Source organism: Cucurbita maxima, unplaced genomic scaffold, assembly GCF_002738345.1.
Source record: "Cucurbita maxima cultivar Rimu unplaced genomic scaffold, Cmax_1.0 Cma_Scf00139, whole genome shotgun sequence".
Taxonomy (NCBI): Eukaryota; Viridiplantae; Streptophyta; class Magnoliopsida; order Cucurbitales; family Cucurbitaceae; genus Cucurbita; species Cucurbita maxima.
This window is the reverse complement of record NW_019272155.1, coordinates 136,786-149,995: the sequence shown is the minus strand read 5'-3', so window position 1 is coordinate 149,995 and position 13,210 is coordinate 136,786. Positions and strand designations below refer to the sequence as shown.

Here is a 13,210-nt window from a genome sequence, read left to right as displayed (position 1 = left end):
GTCGTTGTAGTATAGTGGTGAGTATTCCTGCCTGTCACGCAGGTGACCCGGGTTCGATCCCCGGCAACGGCGATTTTAGTTGTTTTCTTTCCGTAATTTTAACGGAACTCGAAATTGGACAGCGGTGAACCTGTCATGCCGGTAGTTTGGGATCGAACCCCAACAATGGTAGTTTGAAAAGAAAGTTGGCTAAACAATTGTTTATGAAATCTTGTGTGTTAACATATAATATGTTTTCAGAGGTCGTTGTAGTGGTACAGTGGTGAGTATTTCCGCTTGTCACTCGAGTTATTATGTTCCAAAGGTCGTTGTAATACAAGGGCGAGCATTCCTGCTTGCACTCGAGTGAGACATGAGTTTGATCCCGAACAACAACAAGTTTAATCTTGTTTTGACAATTTTAGTCGCATTCAAAATCTGATTACTTTTTGTAACGACGATTGATAAAATCTGATGTGTTAACAAATATTATATTGTTCAAAGTCGTCGTTGTAGAGTGGTGAGTATTCCTGCGAGTTTGATCCGCCGCAGCAGACTGTTTTTAATTTTCTTTTGAATTTGAAATTCGGGATTGGATTCCTTTTTCTCCCGTGTGTTTACAAATAATATATTTTTCAGAGGTCGATGTAATACAGTAGTGAGTATTCCCGCTTGTCACTCGATAGACATGAGTTTGAACCCCGACAATAATAAGTTTAATTTTCTTTTGACAATTTTCACCGGATTTGAATTTGGATTACTTGTTCCGAATCTTCGATTGATAAAATCTAGAGCGTTGACAATGGGTCGCTTTTTCTAAAGACGATTGGTAAAATCTGGAGCGTTAAGAAATAATTTATTTTTTATGAGTCGTTGTAGTATAGTGGTGAGTATTCCTGCCTGTCACGCAGGTGACCCGGGTTCGATCCCCGGCAACGGCGATTTTAGTTGTTTTCTTTCCGTAATTTTAACGGAACTCGAAATTGGACAGCGGTGAACCTGTCATGCCGGTAGTTTGGGATCGAACCCCAACAACGGTAGTTTGAAAAGAAAGTCGGCTAAACAATTGTTTATGAAATCTTGTGTGTTAACATATAATATGTTTTCAGAGGTCGTTGTAGTGGTACAGTGGTGAGTATTTCCGCTTGTCACTCGAGTTATTATGTTCCAAAGGTCGTTGTAATACAAGGGCGAGCATTCCTGCTTGCACTCGAGTGACATGAGTTTGATCCCGAACAACAACAAGTTTAATCTTGTTTTGACAATTTTAGTCGCATTCAAAATTGGATTACTTTTTGTAACGGCGATTGATAAAATCTGATGTGTTAACAAATATTATATTGTTCAAAGTCGTCGTTGTAGAGTGGTGAGTATTCCTGCGAGTTTGATCCGCCGCAGCAGACTGTTTTTAATTTTCTTTTGAATTTGAAATTCGGGATTGGATTCGTTTTTCTCCCGTGTGTTTACAAATAATATATTTTTCAGAGGTCGATGTAATACAGTAGTGAGTATTCCCGCTTGTCACTCGATAGACATGAGTTTGAACCCTGACAATAATAAGTTTAATTTTCTTTTGACAATTTTCACCGGATTTGAATTTGGATTACTTGTTCCGAATCTTCGATTGATAAAATCTAGAGCGTTGACAATGGGTCGCTTTTTCTAAAGACGATTGGTAAAATTTGGAGCGTTAAGAAATAATTTATTTTTTATGAGTCGTTGTAGTATAGTGGTGAGTATTCCTGCCTGTCACGCAGGTGACCCGGGTTCGATCCCCGGCAACGGCGATTTTAGTTGTTTTCTTTCCGTAATTTTAACGGAACTCGAAATTGGACAGCGGTGAACCTATCATGTCGGTAGTTTGGGATCGAACCCCAAGAACGGTAGTTTGAAAAGAAAGTTGGCTGAACAATTGTTGATGAAATCTTGTGTGTTAACATATAATATCTTTTCAGAGGTCGTTGTAGTGGTACAGTGGTGAGTATTTCCGCTTGTCACTGGAGTTATTATGTTCCAAAGGTCGTTGTAATACAAGGGCGAGCATTCCTGCTTGCACTCGAGTGGCATGAGTTTGATCCCGAACAACAACAAGTTTAATCTTGTTTTGACAATTTTAGTCGCATTCAAAATTGGATTACTTTTTGTAACGACGATTGATAAAATCTGATGTGTTAACAAATATTATATTGTTCAAAGTCGTCGTTGTAGAGTAGTGAGTATTCCTACGAGTTTGATCCGCCGCAGCAGACTGTTTTTAATTTTCTTTTGAATTTGAAATTCGGGATTGGATTCCTTTTTCTCCCATGTGTTTACAAATAATATATTTTTCAGAGGTCGATGTAATACAGTAGTGAGTATTCCCGCTTGTCACTCGATAGACATGAGTTTGAACCCCGACAATAATAAGTTTAATTTTCTTTTGACAATTTTCACCGGATTTGAATTTGGGTTACTTGTTCCGAATCTTCGATTGATAAAATCTAGAGCGTTGACAATGGGTCGCTTTTTCTAAAGACGATTGGTAAAATCTGGAGCGTTAAGAAATAATTTATTTTTTATGAGTCGTTGTAGTATAGTGGTGAGTATTCCTGCCTGTCACGCAGGTGACCCGGGTTCGATCCCCGGCAACGGCGATTTTAGTTGTTTTCTTTCCGTAATTTTAACGGAACTCGAAATTGGACAGCGGTGAACCTGTCATGCCGGTAGTTTGGGATCGAACCCCAACAACGGTAGTTTGAAAAGAAAGTTGGCTGAACAATTGTTTATGAAATCTTGTGTGTTAACATATAATATGTTTTCAGAGGTCGTTGTAGTGGTACAGTGGTGAGTATTTCCGCTTGTCACTCGAGTTATTATGTTCCAAAGGTCGTTGTAATACAAGGGCGAGCATTCCCGCTTGCACTCGAGTGACATGAGTTTGATCCCGAACAACAACAAGTTTAATCTTGTTTTGACAATTTTAGTCGCATTCAAAATTGGATTACTTTTTGTAACGACGATTGATAAAATCTGATGTGTTAACAAATATTATATTGTTCAAAGTCGTCGTTGTAGAGTGGTGAGTATTCCTGCGAGTTTGATCCGCCGCAGCAGACTGTTTTTAATTTTCTTTTGAATTTGAAATTCGGGATTGGATTCCTTTTTCTCCCATGTGTTTACAAATAATATATTTTTCAGAGGTCGATGTAATACAGTAGTGAGTATTCCCGCTTGTCACTCGATAGACATGAGTTTGAACCCCGACAATAATAAGTTTAATTTTCTTTTGACAATTTTCACCGGATTTGAATTTGGGTTACTTGTTCCGAATCTTCGATTGATAAAATCTAGAGCGTTGACAATGGGTCGCTTTTTCTAAAGACGATTGGTAAAATTTGGAGCGTTAAGACATAATTTATTTTTTATGAGTCGTTGTAGTATAGTGGTGAGTATTCCTGCCTGTCACGCAGGTGACCCGGGTTCGATCCCCGGCAACGGCGATTTTAGTTGTTTTCTTTTCGTAATTTTAACGGAACCCGAAATTGGACAGCGGTGAACCTATCATGTCGGTAGTTTGGGATCGAACCCCAACAACGGTAGTTTGAAAAGAAAGTTGACTGAACAATTGTTTATGAAATCTTATGTGTTAACATATAATATGTTTTCAGAGGTCGTTGTAGTGGTACAGTGGTGAGTATTTCCGCTTGTCACTCGAGTTATTATGTTCCAAAGGTCGTTGTAATACAAGGGTGAGCATTCTTGCTTGCACTCGAGTGACATGAGTTTGATCCCGAACAACAACAAGTTTAATCTTGTTTTGACAATTTTAGTCGCATTCAAAATTGGATTACTTTTTGTAACGACGATTGATAAAATCCGATGTGCTAACAAATATTATATTGTTCAAAGTCGTCGTTGTAGAGTAGTGAGTATTCCTGCGAGTTTGATCCGCCGCAGCAGACTGTTTTTAATTTTCTTTTGAATTTGAAATTCGGGATTGGATTCCTTTTTTTCCCCTGTGTTTATAAATAATATATTTTTCAGAGGTCGATGTAATACAGTAGTGAGTATTCCCGCTTGTCACTCGATAGACATGAGTTTGAACCCCGACAATAATAAGTTTAATTTTCTTTTGACAATTTTCACCGGATTTGAATTTGGATTACTTGTTCCGAATCTTCGATTGATAAAACCTAGAGCGTTGACAATGGGTCGCTTTTTCTAAAGACGATTGGTAAAATCTGAAGCGTTAAGAAATAATTTAATTTTTATGAGTCGTTGTAGTATTGTGGTGAGTATTCCTGCCTGTCACGCAGGTGACTCAAGTTCGATCCCCCGCAACGGCGATTTTAGGTGTTTTCTTTCCGTAATTTTAACGGAACTCGAAATTTGACAGCGGTGAACCTGTCATGCCGGTAGTTTGGGATCGAACCCCAACAACGGTAGTTTGAAAAGAAAGTTGGCTAAACAATTGTTTATGAAATCTTGTGTGTTAACATATAATATGTTTTCAGAGGTCGTTGTAATGGTACAGTGGTGAGGATTTCCGCTTGTCACTCGAGTTATTATGTTCCAAAGGTCGTTGTAATACAAGGGCGAGCATTCTTGCTTTCACTCGAGTGAGACATGAGTTTGATCCCGAACAACAACAAGTTTAATCTTGTTTTGACAATTTTAGTCGCATTCAAAATTGGATTACTTTTTGTAACGGCGATTGATAAAATCTGATGCATTCCTGCTTGCACTCGAGTGAGACATGAGTTTGATCCCGAACAACAACAAGTTTAATCTTGTTTTGACAATTTTAGTCGCATTCAAAATTGGATTACTTTTTGTAACGGCGATTGATAAAATCTGATGTGTTAACAAATATTATATTGTTCAAAGTCGTCGTTGTAGAGTGGTGAGTATTCCTGCGAGTTTGATCCGCCCCAGCAGACTGTTTTTTAATTTTCTTTTGAATTTGAAATTCGAGATTGGATTCCTTTTTCTCCCGTGTGTTTACAAATAATATATTTTTCAGAGGTCGATGTAATACATTAGTGAGTATTCCCGCTTGTCACTCGATAGACATGAGTTTGAACCCCGACAATAATAAGTTTAATTTTCTTTTGACAATTTTCACCGGATTTGAATTTGGATTACTTGTTCTGAATCTTCGATTGATAAAATCTAGAGCGTTGACAATGGTTTGCTTTTTCTAAAGACGATTGGTAAAATTTGGAGCGTTAAGAAATAATTTATTTTTTATGAGTCGTTGTAGTATAGTGGTGAGTATTCCTGCCTGTCACGCAGGTGACCCGGGTTCGATCCCCGGCAACGGCGATTTTAGTTGTTTTCTTTCCGTAATTTTAACGGAACTCGAAATTGGACAGCGGTGAACCTATCATGTCGGTAGTTTGGGATCGAACCCCAACAACGGTAGTTTGAAAAGAAAGTTGGCTGAACAGTTGTTTATGAAATCTTGTGTGTTAACATATAATATGTTTTCAGAGGTCGTTGTAGTGGTATAGTGGTGAGTATTTCCGCTTGTCACTCGAGTTATTATGTTACAAGAGGTCGTTGTAATACAAGGGCGAGCATTCCTGCTTGCACTCGAGTGACATGAGTTTGATCCTGAACAACAACAAGTTTAATCTTGTTTTGACAATTTTAGTCGCATTCAAAATTGGATTACTTTTTGTAACGGCGATTGATAAAATCCGATGTGTTAACAAATATTATATTGTTCAAAGTAGTCGTTGTAGAGTGGTGAGTATTCCTGCGAGTTTGATCCGCCGCAGCAGACTGTTTTTAATTTTCTTTTGAATTTGAAATTCGGGATTGGATTCCTTTTTCTCCCGTGTGTTTACAAATAATATATTTTTCAGAGGTCGATGTAATACAGTAGTGAGTATTCCCGCTTGTCACTCGATAGACATGAGTTTGAACCCCGACAATAATAAGTTTAATTTTCTTTTGACAATTTTCACCGGATTTGAATTTGGATTACTTGTTCCGAATCTTCGATTGATAAAATCTAGAGCGTTGACAATGGGTCGCTTTTTCTAAAGACGATTGGTAAAATCTGGAGCGTTAAGAAATAATTTATTTTTTATGAGTCGTTGTAGTATAGTGGTGAGTATTCCTGCCTGTCACGCAGGTGACCCGGGTTCGATCCCCGGCAACGGCGATTTTAGTTGTTTTCTTTCCGTAATTTTAACGGAACTCGAAATTGGACAGCGGTGAACCTGTCATGTCGGTAGTTTGGGATCGAACCCCAACAACGGTAGTTTGAAAAGAAAGTTGGCTAAACAATTGTTTATGAAATCTTGTGTGTTAACATATAATATGTTTTCAGAGGTCGTTGTAGTGGTACAGTGGTGAGTATTTCCGCTTGTCACTCGAGTTATTATGTTCCAAGAGGTCGTTGTAATACAAGGGCGAGCATTCCTGCTTGCACTCGAGTGACATGAGTTTGATCCTGAACAACAACAAGTTTAATCTTGTTTTGACAATTTTAGTCGCATTCAAAATTGGATTACTTTTTGTAACGGCGATTGATAAAATCCGATGTGTTAACAAATATTATATTGTTCAAAGTAGTCGTTGTAGAGTGGTGAGTATTCCTGCGAGTTTGATTCGCCGCAGCAGACTGTTTTTAATTTTCTTTTGAATTTGAAATTCGGGATTGGATTCCTTTTTTTCCCCTGTGTTTATAAATAATATATTTTTCAGAGGTCGATGTAATACAGTAGTGAGTATTCCCGCTTGTCACTCGATAGACATGAGTTTGAACCCCAACAATAATAAGTTTAATTTTCTTTTGACAATTTTCACCAGATTTGAATTTGGATTACTTGTTCCGAATCTTCGATTGATAAAATCTAGAGCGTTGACAATGGGTCGCTTTTTCTAAAGACGATTGGTAAAATCTGAAGCGTTAAGAAATAATTTATTTTTTATGAGTCGTTGTAGTATTGTGGTGAGTATTCCTGCCTGTCACGCAGGTGACTCGGGTTCGATCCCCCGCAACGACGATTTTAGTTGTTTTCTTTCCGTAATTTTAACGGAACTCGAAATTTGACAGCGGTGAACCTGTCATGCCGGTAGTTTGGGATCGAACCCCAACAACGGTAGTTTGAAAAGAAAGTTGGCTAAACAATTGTTTATGAAATCTTGTGTGTTAACATATAATATGTTTTCAGAGGTCGTTTTAATGGTACAGTGGTGAGTATTTCCGCTTGTCACTCGAGTTATTATGTTCCAAAGGTCGTTGTAATACAAGGGCGAGCATTCCTGCTTGCACTCGAGTGAGACATGAGTTTGATCCCGAACAACAACAAGTTTAATCTTGTTTTGACAATTTTAGTCGCATTCAAAATTGGATTACTTTTTGTAACGGCGATTGATAAAATGTGATGTGTTAACAAATATTATATTGTTCAAAGTCGTCGTTGTAGAGTGGTGAGTATTCCTGCGAGTTTGATCCGCCACAGCAGACTGTTTTTAATTTTCTTTTGAATTTGAAATTCGGGATTGGATTCCTTTTTCTCCCGTGTTTAATTTTCTTTTGAATTTGAAATTCGGGATTGAATTCCTTTTTCTCCCGTGTGTTTACAAATAATATATTTTTCAGAGGTCGATGTAATACAGTATTGAGTATTCCCGCTTGTCACTCGATAGACATGAGTTTGAACCCCGACAATAATAAGTTTAATTTTCTTTTGACAATTTTCACCGGATTTGAATTTGGATTACTTGTTCCGAATCTTCGATTGATAAAATCTAGAGCGTTGACAATGGGTCGCTTTTTCTAAAGACGATTGGTAAAATCTGGAGCGTTAAGAAATAATTTATTTTTTATGAGTCGTTGTAGTATAGTGGTGAGTATTCATGCCTGTCACGCAGGTGACCCGGGTTCGATCCCCGGCAACGGCGATTTTAGTTGTTTTCTTTCCGTAATTTTAACGGAACTCGAAATTGGACAGCGGTGAACCTGTCATGTCGGTAGTTTGGGATCGATTTTTGGAAGACACAATTTTTTCTGAAGAATTCGCCATGATATAGCTGATCCATGCATAATATCACGAAAAATGGATACAAATTTTTGGCTGCTACTTATACTTAGTATCGGCAATAGGTCTGAAAAAGTATCTAAAAATGGAAAATTTAGATATTTGTACCTTGTCGAAGTAAAGAGCCATGGCATATATGTTTGGAATAGATTCCATTTTGAGAGAGTTGAAAAAGCACTATCTCGTTGAAAGGTTCTATACATCTGCCCTTTCTCAAGGCATTTCTTTAGACAAAGACTCCGTTTTTTCCTCTTTTCGGATGGTAAATATTTCTCAGAACATGGAGTGTGAATCAAACCCATGTTTGAATTGAAATTGAGATACTGATGCAAGTTCTTCCCCTCTGAATCAGATAGATTCATATCTGAAAGAGGTTGACAATAAGTTCTTTCAAAATTGACTATTTGTCCCTCTGTTGAAAATGGAAAGATTTGTACAAGTTATACCTTTCGTCACCACTTTGTGGAAAATCGTTAGCTATGAATATGTTAGATACCTGTGACTCGATTGGTGAAATAGTATCTCTCTCCAAAAAAGCATGTTTTTTTTTACCGCCGCACAAAGAAAATATTTTGTCCCGAATGAACAAGATATTGAGGAATTGTCCATACGTAAAATCATAATTATTGATACGGGCCTTTTCCACATAATCCACATAAAAAGGAATCTTTTGTTACAATAGAAGCAGAAGTGATGTGGATTATTCAAGAGTCGAAGTCGAGTTGCTTTATAAAAAGAAGATATCAATGAACTTCTATGAAATGGTTTCACGGGATTTAGCCAATTGTCTTGATCGTGGGATATCATTGAGAAATAGGAATCCGTGTTATCAAAGGATTTCCTGCGATTATTTCTCGTATGGAATGAGTCAATCATCCACTTTGGTATCTTATTGAACAAAAATGGTGATATTGTTCCTCCATTGATCAAGAATTTCGATTTTTGGGAAGTATCATGATCATCCAATAAGAAGGGTTTCAATTTTTTCAAATGAACGATTTGAAGACCTATTGATTCTAACAATTGATTGCAGAGTTGATCATTTGGACCTTTCAATTCATAGATGTGGATCTCGGACCTATGAATGGGGATATTCCCGAAACTCACAAAGAAAAAGGGAAGTGAGTTAGACAAAAAGAGAAGAAACTTGGACAAAAAGAAACGAAGTGACTTAGACAAATCTTTTTTATCGATAACCTCAGACCAATCAATCGAATATTTATTAATACGTTATCGAGCGAACACTACTTGAAAATGAAAATGGCTCTTCTGCTCAGAAATGAAATGTTCCTGGAAATTCTTGCTCCCATTGGACCATTTGTATCTATATGCATTAGGATCCCGATTCATGGATCTCTCGGTTCGAGAAATCAAAATAAGAGGATCGAACCATTTCTTCTGACCCTTTTTCAAATTTGATAAATGTTGGTTGATCGTATATTTCATTATAGTTCTATGATTCAGAGTATCATTTCCTATTTGATCCCTTTGAATTCCATATTCGAAGTTGCGATCGGATCTATTCATCAAAAAGAATCGATTCAATACATTTCTTATGTACCCATAGGTGTTATATTGGATTTGAATCAGATTTCGGATCAATCTATATTGATTGACTGCCTCCATTATGTTGTTGCTAGCAAATACCACTATTTTTTGTTTTGGATCTTCCAAATCATTCCCGGGGGAGGTCCGGACCCATTTTTTTCTGATCCTTCGATAAAAAGATTCATTCTCTTCATAAAAAATAGGAGGTAGAACCAATAAATATTTCTTTTTCGATTCATCCCTGGAGTTGAATACCTCATTCAAGAATTGTTTTTTATCCAATCCGTAGGAATCAATAGAAAAGGCAAATCCCTTATGATACACCAAATCCGGCTCGGTTATTGATAGAGTGAATAGATCTGCCATTTCTTGAAATCTCTCTTCTGATTCAAAATCGTTGTGTAACGTGTATCCCCTCCTGTTCCGGTCATGGAATGGATGAAATAAATAAATGGATTTTTGTTCAAGAATGAAATCTTATTGGAACTGTCCATATCCAGTTCATCTTTCGGAACCATATCACATCCCGGATCTGATGAAATAGGATGAATTGAGACGGTATTTTGTAAATACGTAATTATTTTGAATATAGTTCTTTTCTTCCCGTAATTTTAACGGAACTCGAAATTGGACAGCGGTGAACCTGTCATGCCGGTAGTTTGGGATCGAACCCCAACAACGGTAGTTTGAAAAGAAAGTCGGCTAAACAATTGTTTATGAAATCTTGTGTGTTAACATATAATATGTTTTCAGAGGTCGTTGTAGTGGTACAGTGGTGAGTATTTCCGCTTGTCACTCGAGTTATTATGTTCCAAAGGTCGTTGTAATACAAGGGCGAGCATTCCCGCTTGCACTCGAGTGACATGAGTTTGATCCCGAACAACAACAAGTTTAATCTTGTTTTGACAATTTTAGTCGCATTCAAAATTGGATTACTTTTTGTAACGGCGATTGATAAAATGTGATGTGTTAACAAATATTATATTGTTCAAAGTCGTCGTTGTAGAGTGGTGAGTATTCCTGCGAGTTTGATCCGCCGCAGCAGACTGTTTTTATCTTTCTTTTGAATTTGAAATTCGAGATTGGATTCCTTTTTCTCCCGTGTGTTTACAAATAATATATTTTTCAGAGGTCGATGTAATACAGTAGTGAGTATTCCCGCTTGTCACTGATAGACATGAGTTTGAACCCCAACAATAATAAGTTTAATTTTTTTTTGACAATTTTCACCAGATTTGAATTTGGATTACTTGTTCCGAATCTTCGATTGATAAAATCTAGAGCGTTGACAATGGGTCGCTTTTTCTAAAGACGATTGGTAAAATCTGGAGCGTTAAGAAATAATTTATTTTTTATGAGTCGTTGTAGTATAGTGGTGAGTATTCCTGCCTGTCACGCAGGTGACCCGGGTTCGATCCCCGGCAACGGCGATTTTAGTTGTTTTCTTTCCGTAATTTTAACGGAACTCGAAATTGGACAGCGGTGAACCTGTCATGTCGGTAGTTTGGGATCGATTTTTGGAAGACACAATTTTTTCTGAAGAATTCACCATGATATAGCTGATCCATGCATAATATCACAAAAAATGGATACAAATTTTTGGCTGCTACTTATACTTAGTATCGGCAATAGGTCTGAAAAAGTATCTAAAAATGGAAAATTTAGATATTTGTACCCTGTCGAAGTAAAGAACCATGGCATATATGTTTGGAATAGATTCCATTTTGAGAGAGTTGAAAAAGCACTATCTCGTTGAAAGGTTCTATACATCTGCCCTTTCTCAAGGCATTTCTTTAGACAAAGACTCCGTTTTTTCCTCTTTTCGGATGGTAAATATTTCTCAGAACATGGAGTGTGAATCAAACCCATGTTTGAATTGAAATTGAGATACTGATGCAAGTTCTTCCCCTCTGAATCAGATAGATTCATATCTGAAAGAGGTTGACAATAAGTTCTTTCAAAATTGACTATTTGTCCCTCTGTTAGAGGTGTTCCAGAAATGTCTGCGATCGAGTAAATAGCTCGACGAACGAATGGATCGGATCGAATTGGAAAATGGAAAGATTTGTACAAGTTATACCTTTCGTCACCACTTTGTGGAAAATCGTTAGGTATGAATATGTTAGATACCTGTGACTCGATTGGTGAAATAGTATCTCTCTCCAAAAAAGCATGTTTTTTTTTACCACCGCACAAAGAAAATATTTTGTCCCGAATGAACAAGATATTGAGGAATTGTCCATACGTAAAATCATNTCCGAATGAACAAGATATTGAGGAATTGTCCATACGTAAAATCATAATTATTGATACGGGCCTTTTCCACATAATCCACATAAAAAGGGAATCTTTTGTTACAATAGAAGCAGAAGTGATGTGGATTAGTCAAGAATTGAAGTTGCTTTATAAAAAGAAGATATCAATGAACTTCTATGAAATGGTTTCACGGGATTTAGCCAATTGTCTTGATCGTGGGATATCATTGAGAAATAGGAATCCGTGTTATCAAAGGATTTCCTGCGATTATTTCTCGTATGGAATGAGTCAATCATCCACTTTGGTATCTTATTGAACAAAAATGGTGATATTGTTCCTCCATTGATCAAGAATTTCGATTTTTGGGAAGTATCATGATCATCCAATAAGAAGGGTTTCAATTTTTTCAAATGAACGATTTGAAGACCTATTGATTCTAACAACTGATTGCACAGTTGATCATTCGGACCTTTCAATTCATAGATGTGGATCTCGGACCTATGAATGGGGATATTCCCGAAACTCACAAAGAAAAAAGGAAGTGAGTTAGACAAAAAGAGAAGAAACTTGGACAAAAAGAAACGAAGTGACTTAGACAAATCTTTTTTATCGATAACCTCAGACCAATCAATCGAATATTGATTAATACGTAATCGAGCGAACACTACTTGAAAATGAAAATGGCTCTTCTGCTCAGAAATGAAATGTTCCTGGAAATTCTTGCTCCCATTGGACCATTTGTATCTATATGCATTAGGATCCCGATTCATGGATCTCTCGGTTCGAGAAATCAAAATAAGAGGATCGAACCATTTCTTCTGACCCTTTTTCAAATTTGATAAATGTTGGTTGATCGTATATTTCATTATAGTTCTATGATTCAGAGTATCATTTCCTATTTGATCCCTTTGAATTCCATATTCGAAGTTGCGATCGGATCTATTCATTAAAAAGAATCGATTCAATACATTTCTTATGTACCCATAGGTGTTATATTGGATTTGAATCAGATTTCGGATCAATCTATATTGATTGACTGCCTCCATTATGTTGTTGCTAGCAAATACCACTATTTTTTGTTTTGGATCTTCCAAATCATTCCCGGGGGAGGTCCGGACCCATTTTTTTCTGATCCTTCGATAAAAAGATTCATTCTCTTCATAAAAAATAGGAGGTAGAACCAATAAATATTTCTTTTTCGATTCATCCCTGGAGTTGAATACCTCATTCAAGAATTGTTTTTGATCCAATCCGTAGGAATCAATAGAAAAGGCAAATCCCTTATGATACACCAGATCCGGCTCGGTTATTGATAGAGTGAATAGATCTGCCATTTCTTGAAATCTCTCTTCTGATTCAAAATCGTGGTGTAACGTGTATCCCCTCCTGTT

General features: G+C 37.0%; 8 non-coding genes across 8 annotated transcripts; all 8 read left to right on the top strand.

Moving 5' to 3' along the window:
* On the top strand, window positions 1-72 carry TRNAD-GUC. Its single transcript has one exon. It is a non-coding gene; the product is annotated as a tRNA-Asp (tRNA).
* Window positions 73-848: 776 nt separating this feature from the next.
* TRNAD-GUC lies at window positions 849-920 on the top strand. The gene has a single exon. It is a non-coding gene; the product is annotated as a tRNA-Asp (tRNA).
* A 774-nt stretch (window positions 921-1,694) lies between these two features.
* On the top strand, window positions 1,695-1,766 carry TRNAD-GUC. The gene has a single exon. It is a non-coding gene; the product is annotated as a tRNA-Asp (tRNA).
* A 774-nt stretch (window positions 1,767-2,540) lies between these two features.
* TRNAD-GUC lies at window positions 2,541-2,612 on the top strand. The gene has a single exon. It is a non-coding gene; the product is annotated as a tRNA-Asp (tRNA).
* Window positions 2,613-3,386: 774 nt separating this feature from the next.
* TRNAD-GUC lies at window positions 3,387-3,458 on the top strand. The gene has a single exon. It is a non-coding gene; the product is annotated as a tRNA-Asp (tRNA).
* A 1,753-nt stretch (window positions 3,459-5,211) lies between these two features.
* On the top strand, window positions 5,212-5,283 carry TRNAD-GUC. The gene has a single exon. It is a non-coding gene; the product is annotated as a tRNA-Asp (tRNA).
* Window positions 5,284-6,058: 775 nt separating this feature from the next.
* TRNAD-GUC lies at window positions 6,059-6,130 on the top strand. Its single transcript has one exon. It is a non-coding gene; the product is annotated as a tRNA-Asp (tRNA).
* A 4,791-nt stretch (window positions 6,131-10,921) lies between these two features.
* On the top strand, window positions 10,922-10,993 carry TRNAD-GUC. The gene has a single exon. It is a non-coding gene; the product is annotated as a tRNA-Asp (tRNA).
* Window positions 10,994-13,210: the final 2,217 nt, after the last annotated feature.